The sequence below is a fragment of the Ochotona princeps genome, chromosome 17, assembly GCF_030435755.1.
Source record: "Ochotona princeps isolate mOchPri1 chromosome 17, mOchPri1.hap1, whole genome shotgun sequence".
In the NCBI taxonomy this organism is placed as follows: domain Eukaryota; kingdom Metazoa; phylum Chordata; class Mammalia; order Lagomorpha; family Ochotonidae; genus Ochotona; species Ochotona princeps.
Genome location: NC_080848.1, coordinates 7,480,006 through 7,487,004, shown reverse-complemented (window position 1 = coordinate 7,487,004; position 6,999 = coordinate 7,480,006).

Sequence of the window (6,999 nt, the reverse complement as noted above, 5' to 3'; positions counted from 1 at the left end):
GAGACCCAGAGAGTCGGGCTGGCACCTGCTGCCAGTCTTCACTGTTCAACCTACAGCCACTCGGCTGGCATCCGTGCTTTTCATTCTCTTATCTGCAGGTTCTGCTGTTAACAAAAAAAGCATTTAAAACTCAGACTTAATTAGCAATAGTTGAGCAATGTTTTTGTCTACTGTGTGACGGATGAGTGAGTGGCTTAATCTCTGTACCGAAGTTTCTTCAACTGTGAAATAAGAAAAGTGGTCGTTCCTACTTTATAATGTAAGCATTAAAGAAGAAAATATCGCAGTGCTAATGAAATAGAAACTGTTGCTATCATTGCCAGCTGCAAATTCTTCATCTCTTTCAGGCACTGCCACTGTACTTTTTTTAAGCTTTTAACATTAAACTAGATTAAAACATCCACAAACAAACAAAATGAAAACGAGTGATCATGCATTTATTTGACAAAAGAAATATGTATGATACTACTGTGCTGTTTTCCGCAAATCACCTCTGATCACCTAAATAATGCTTTGTGTGTGTTGAGGCAAAAGCACCCAGTAAATGAAAAGTCTACTCAACGAAATCACACATAAAACTGAGCAAGCATTCCGAAGCAAGGAAGAAACAGGCTGCGTACAACACAGTGTAGTCCTCCTTCAATATGGACATAATTAGAGCAGTTTCTAAAAGGAGTTTCTTCATATTTTTAATAACATGTGATACTTTTACACTGTGGGGTGTATTTCAGTAAGTTGGAGGGGACCCGAGAGGGTTAGATTCATTGTTCAACGATGATCCTCTCACAACTGTAAAGAAGCCGCTGCTCACCAATCCTGGAGCGGCTCTCTGCCTGCGATTGCCAATGGGTTCCCTAAGGCTGCAGCTCACCCACAACAGTGACCAAGACTTCCCACGCTCTGGGAGAGCAGCAGCAGCAGCACGTTGGACTCCCTTGGGAATGGGGGCAGAACAACACTTCTTCTTTAATATGTGGCTTTTTTTTTTCAGTTAAACCAGATAGGAGTCAATTCAAATCCCAAATGTATCCATTTAATAATTTGTTCATGGTTGAGATTGGTTTTCTTCATGGGTGAAAACAGAGATGATAATCTTTGCCCTGTAGGCTGTCTTAGCCAGCTTTGTGCTACTTGAACAAAAACATGTATAACATAGCATGTATAGAAAAAACATATTTGCACACAATTTTTAATGCTCATACTTATTTGTCTTTTCATTGATCTACAAAGCAAACTGACAGAGGGAGAGATCTTCCATCTGCTTGTTCACTCCCCCAACGTGGCCACAGAGCTGGAGCTGGGTCAACATGAAGCCAGAAGGACAGAACTCTGAGTCTCCCACTGGGGTGGCAGGGACCCAAATACTTGAATCAACATCTGCTATCTTCCAGGATGCTCATTTGCAAGAAGCAGAGATGGTACTGGAACTTGGGTACTCTGGCAGTCAGACATGAACATCACCAACGGTTGCTTACACCACAGTGCCGCACTGTCCACCCACCACTGACTCACAGTTGCCTAGGGCTGGAAGTCTAAGATGGTGGGGACCCTTTTGTTGTGTCAATTTAGTGACAATGCTATTCGCGGAATCCAACCTTCAGATCTCAGCTGGAAGTATTACTATTTTTTAAAGATTTATTTATTTGTATCGGAAAGGCGGATATACAGAGAGGAGGAGACAGAGAGTAAGAATTTCCGTCCACCGACTCATTCCTCAAGTGACCGCAACAGCTAGAGCTACGCCCATCCGACACCAGGAACCTGGAGCCTCTTCTGGGTCCCCCACATGAATGCAGAGTGCCAAGGCTATCTTCCCAGGCCATAAGCAGGAAGCTGGATGGGAGGTGGGGCTGCCGGGATTAGAACCAGTGCCCATATGGGATTCTGGCATGTGGGAGGCGAGGATTTTAGCTGCTGGGCTATCACACCAGGCCTAGTTCAAATTACTCTTAACAAAATTCAGTGCGCTTAAAACTGACACACAGTCTGACTTTTAAGGAGGAGAAGACATTACTTTTAACATCACATTGGCAGGAAGCAAGGAGTGGCATGAAAAATGCAGGGGCTGGAGTAGAACGGTGAAATTTTGATGAGGGCAACCTATTGATGCGACGTTCAGCAAGGGCAGGATGCATGCCCCTCATGTTTGGTGAAGTGCCTCACATCTCTTGAGCTGTGGAGGTTGGGGAACATATTCATCTACAGGTACTACTCGTCCTGCTTGTTACGAGACAGTGCCGCTTCAGCTAGGTGATTTCTGCAGCACATGATGAACAAACCTAGCTGGTCAGCCTGCGGTTCTCTGCTACCTGGGAAAACATGGCTGCTCCTTTCTACCTTCCCAGTGAGCGTTTGTTAGTTACACTGCAACAAGTGTGCTGCCAGGCAGGAGGCTCTCCTACTTCTCTGAGTGTAAAGAAAGAAGATTCTCCATGCAAAAAAAAAAAAAAAAAAAAAAGATGTAAGATACACGGAGAACACATTGGAATATTTTGGGTGCGTCTTAGAGTACCAGACAAGTGGCTATTTCAAAATAATACATTTAAAGCTTTACTATAAAACACCGTTTCTAGAATGGCCTTTTTTCACATAATTCATGTGAGGGCGGGGAAAGGGAATGGCAAAGAGGCAAAAGAGAAGAGAAATATCAAGAGCTCGATTACTGCATCCTCCTAAATCTCCGTTGGCTGGAAGCCACAGTCAGAGGCTGCCCATGGAAATGGAATTCAATCATTCTAATGGAGGACGTGGGCATGCTAGCCCCTCAGCTAATCGTTGGCATCCAGAATGACTCTTCTTCTTTTTCTTCTCCTCCTTCTTTTCCATTGGTAAGTCAGATGTACAGAGAGGAAAAGAAACAAAAAGGAAGATCTTCTATACCCTGATCTACTTCCCAAGTGGTCACAACGATTGGAACTGAGCTGAGCCAATTCGAAGCCAGGAGCTTCTTCTTGGTCTCCCATGAGGGCGCAGGGTCCTAAGGCTTTGGGCCATCCTCAACTGCTTTCCCAGGCCACAAGCAGGGATCTAGATGGGCAGCGGGGCCACCGGGATTAGAATCAGTGCCCTTATGGGATCCTAGTGCATGCAAGATGAAGACTTTAATAGCTAGGCTCATGCCAGGCCCAGTTTTTATTCTTATGCTATAAAGAAATGCTTGATTCAGGGCTGATGTAGTGGTATAGCACATTAATCCTCCAACTGCTGTGCCAGCAGCCCATGTGGGCTCCAGTTTGAGTCCTAGCTATTCCACTTCTGCTCCAGCTCCCTGCAAAAGGCTTGGCAAAGCAGTTAAACTTAGTCCAAGATCTTGGGCCCCTGCACTCATGTATCTTGAAGCTTCTAGCTTCAGACCTGCTCAGCTCTGGCCATTGTGGTCATTTGGGGAGTGAACCAGTGAATGGAAGATCTCTGTCTCTCCTCTATCTCTAAAATCTGCCTTTAAAATAAAAACAGATAAATCTTTAGAAAAATAAAAAGAAGGCCTGGTGTGATAGCCTAGTGACTAAATTCCTCACCTTGCATGCACCAGGATCCCAGATGGGTGCTGGTTCTAATCCCGGCAGCTCTGCTTCCCAGCCAGGTCCCTGGTTGTGGCCTGGGAAAGCAGTCAAAGACAGCCCAGGCCCTTGGGACCCTGCACCCGCGTGGGAGACATGGAAGAAGCTCTGTACTCCTGGTTTCGGATTGGCTCAGCACCGGCCGTTGCGGTCACTTCGGGAGTGAATCAGTGGATGGAAGATCTTCTTTGTCTCTCCTCCTCTCTGTATATCTGACTGTTCAATAAAAATAAAATCTAAAATAAAAAAAGCAAAAGGAATGTTTAAGTAATTAGAAAATAACTAAAACTGAACTGAGAAAGCATCATTAGTTTCATCAAACATTACAAAATTTGGCCTTTTGCACCTATAAATGTGGCTTGTTATCTACATTATGATTCTTCAAAATTTGGCCAAAAAATAAATAATAACTAATCTGCCTTTTGGGGAATTGATGATTGAAGGAAAGCAAAATGTTAAAACCAAAAGCTAGTGTAACATTCGAGTGATGTTCTTTTGCAATACCGTAATAATAACAGCGTTAATAACAATTACCAAATGCCTCCGGTATTTGCAGTTCTGTCAAGAGACTAAGGATTCTTGGTCACCATTGTGCCACCTTGTGGTCACAAGAAAACACACTCTCCCCCCCCCCCCCCCCCCCGCAAGTGACTTCATTAAGTGTTTTTCTCCCCTTGCTCTGGGATAATATTTGAAAGAATAAATTAGAAAATATGGTGCTGAGATATGTAACAAAATATTGGGGCTACCACTCAAATCAGAAATTAGCACACGCTGAAAAATAGCGAATGCTATTGGTCTAAGTGTGGGTTCCAAGACCAGACCTTCCTCCCAGTTACCTCAACATGGTTATGTAATGGAAAGATGATTTTGGAGCTAGTTTAGGCTGTCCTTCTCAATCCAAAAGTAGAGGCAGAGAAATCTGGATAAGGCCCATGAGAATCTAATAAATAATTCAGCAATCTATGTGTTGCAAGAGAAAGCAGCCAGAACTGAGGGAACAGTTACCAATACTGTGTGAGAATAATCATTCTCAGTTATAGAAACAGCTTCACAACCACAATTTTCAAAACATGAGTAAAAATTTGTTTTTTTGATATGTGTATTATAATTTCTTTCTTTTCTTTTCTCTACAAAGCATTGTGATATTTGCTTAAAGGCTTTTGTGTGCTCAGAATTTCTCTTATGTCTGCATCCGGATGTGAATGTTAGAGAGGGCTGGGCACCTCCCAGCGGAGAGCTGTCTGCTTGTGACTAATCAACATATTGAGTGGCCCCTGGCTTCTATTATCAGTTGATCAAGGATGTCAATTTTGTTTTTATCAAGGATGAAAATATTAGAATGAGATGTAGTTCTCATGCTTTATCATAAGCAGAGAGGAATAATGAGAGAAACAGGTGCGCAAGAGTTGAACATGTCTTCCCGGATGGACTGTCACACCTGTTTACATCTCTGAATTCACCTCTCAATCTCTACTTTCCATCTCTTTCTCTTTGTCCCTTTGACTTTGCTTTCTCTTTTTGTTTCTTTATTTGATTAGTTTCTTAATATATTTATTTTCACTGGAAAGGCAAATTTATGGAGAGAAGGAGAGAAAGATCTTTCATCTGCTGCTTCACTCCGTAAATGGCCGCAAGGGCTGGAACTGAGCCAATCTGAAGCCAAGAGCTAAGAGCTTCTTCCAGGTCTCCCACGTGGTGCAGAATTCCAAGGGTTTGGAACCTCCTCTGATGCTTTTTCCAGGCTATAAGCAGGTAGCTGGGTAGGAAGTGCAGCCTCTGGGTCATGAGCCATGCCCAAATGGGGTGCTGGCACTTGAAAGTGAAGGATTAGCCAATTGAGCTACCACCCCATTTCACTCATTTAATTCAGAACAAAATCCAGGAGCTCCAATAACCTATATTTACCCCCCAGCCCCGTGGCTTACCGGTGATAGGGCCTTAGGCAAACTCATCAGATATCCAAACTTTAATTTTCTTATCTGTGAAACAAGGTTAAAATACTATGTTCATAAAATTGTGACAATCACATGACACAGTGCATGAAAAGGTACTTACGATGATACCTAACAGAGAAAATGGCCAATACTATGCCTGCCTTTATTGCCTAAGAAATCGTGCTTTTTTAATAGATGCTAGAAAATATTCTAATGCAGCTTATTTATATGTATATTTGCCATCAGTTATAAATCTAACATATTGGATTTTTTCTTTGAAAATTTATTCATTTTGCTTGAAAGCTGTAGTTACAGAAAGAAAAAGGGTGAGACATACAGAGAGAGCGAGAGAGAGAGAGGAACAGAAACAGAGGAGAAAAATCTTCCATCTGCTGGTTTACTCCTCCAATGGTCAATATGGGCTGAAGCTAGGAGCCAGGAGCTTCTTCAGGTTTTCCCATGTGGGTACGTGTGCCCAAGGTCTTGAGACAACTTTACTGCTTTTCAGGCCGTTAGCAGGGAGCTGGATCAGGATTGGATCTGACCAGATATGAATCGGTGCCCATATAAGATAAAACTGCAACAGAGGATTCGTGTGTTAAGCCACAGTGCCCGCCACATCTTATAAAAATGTTCAACAGAATCTCCCATGTACATCTATCAACTGTTTTATCAATGGAACATGGAAAAATATCTATGTATCTATAGATGTATATCTTGCCTACAATCACATAAGTAGACTATCAGCGGGAAATACGGAAAGTAAAGGAAGTAAATATGTAATTGAGTGGTAATGTAAGTGAGTATTTAAAAAACACAGCAATTTCCTAATGCAAAAAAAACGAGGATGCTTGTGTACTGGTCATATGCAGGCCACTGTTTAAAAATCGGGGTTAGCTTGGATGAGAACGCAGAGGAATTGCCTGGGATGAGGATGGTTATCACCCAGTCAAGCCAGGGACACCGTATCACTGTGCTGTGAATGCGCTGAAAAGGAAGAAAAGGTGACTCCAAGCAGGACTGAGAAGAGAGAGCGGAGAGCGGCTAATTAAAAACCAGCCCAGAATGTGTTCTAAGGTGGGAGAATAATGAATCGTCAATGTTGGAGATGGTATAGGCTAAAGGATTCACTGAAAGCAGCTCAGTGGAAGCTGGGAGGTGAGAAGACAAGCATGCTGATGTAGAGTCCTGAAGACAAATAGCAGAGGGACAGTGGAAACCACGGGAAGACCCCCTCCTCACCCTGCTCTCCCTTTCTCTGTATTTTACTTTCTTTTGTTAGTGGGAGGTAGTTCTGTGTGTTGAAGAACAGATGGGCATAATCTCTAAGGATAAAATAGATAATGTAGGGGAGAGAGATAATTAAAGAAATAGAATTCTTGAACAAATGAGAGGGAATAGCGTATCTACTGCGAGTGGAGAGGTTGGGGTAGCTTAGCTAGAGACACAGAAGGAAAAACAAGCGTGTGCAGTAGAGATGTCCAAGTGCAGTCTGTGTTAGG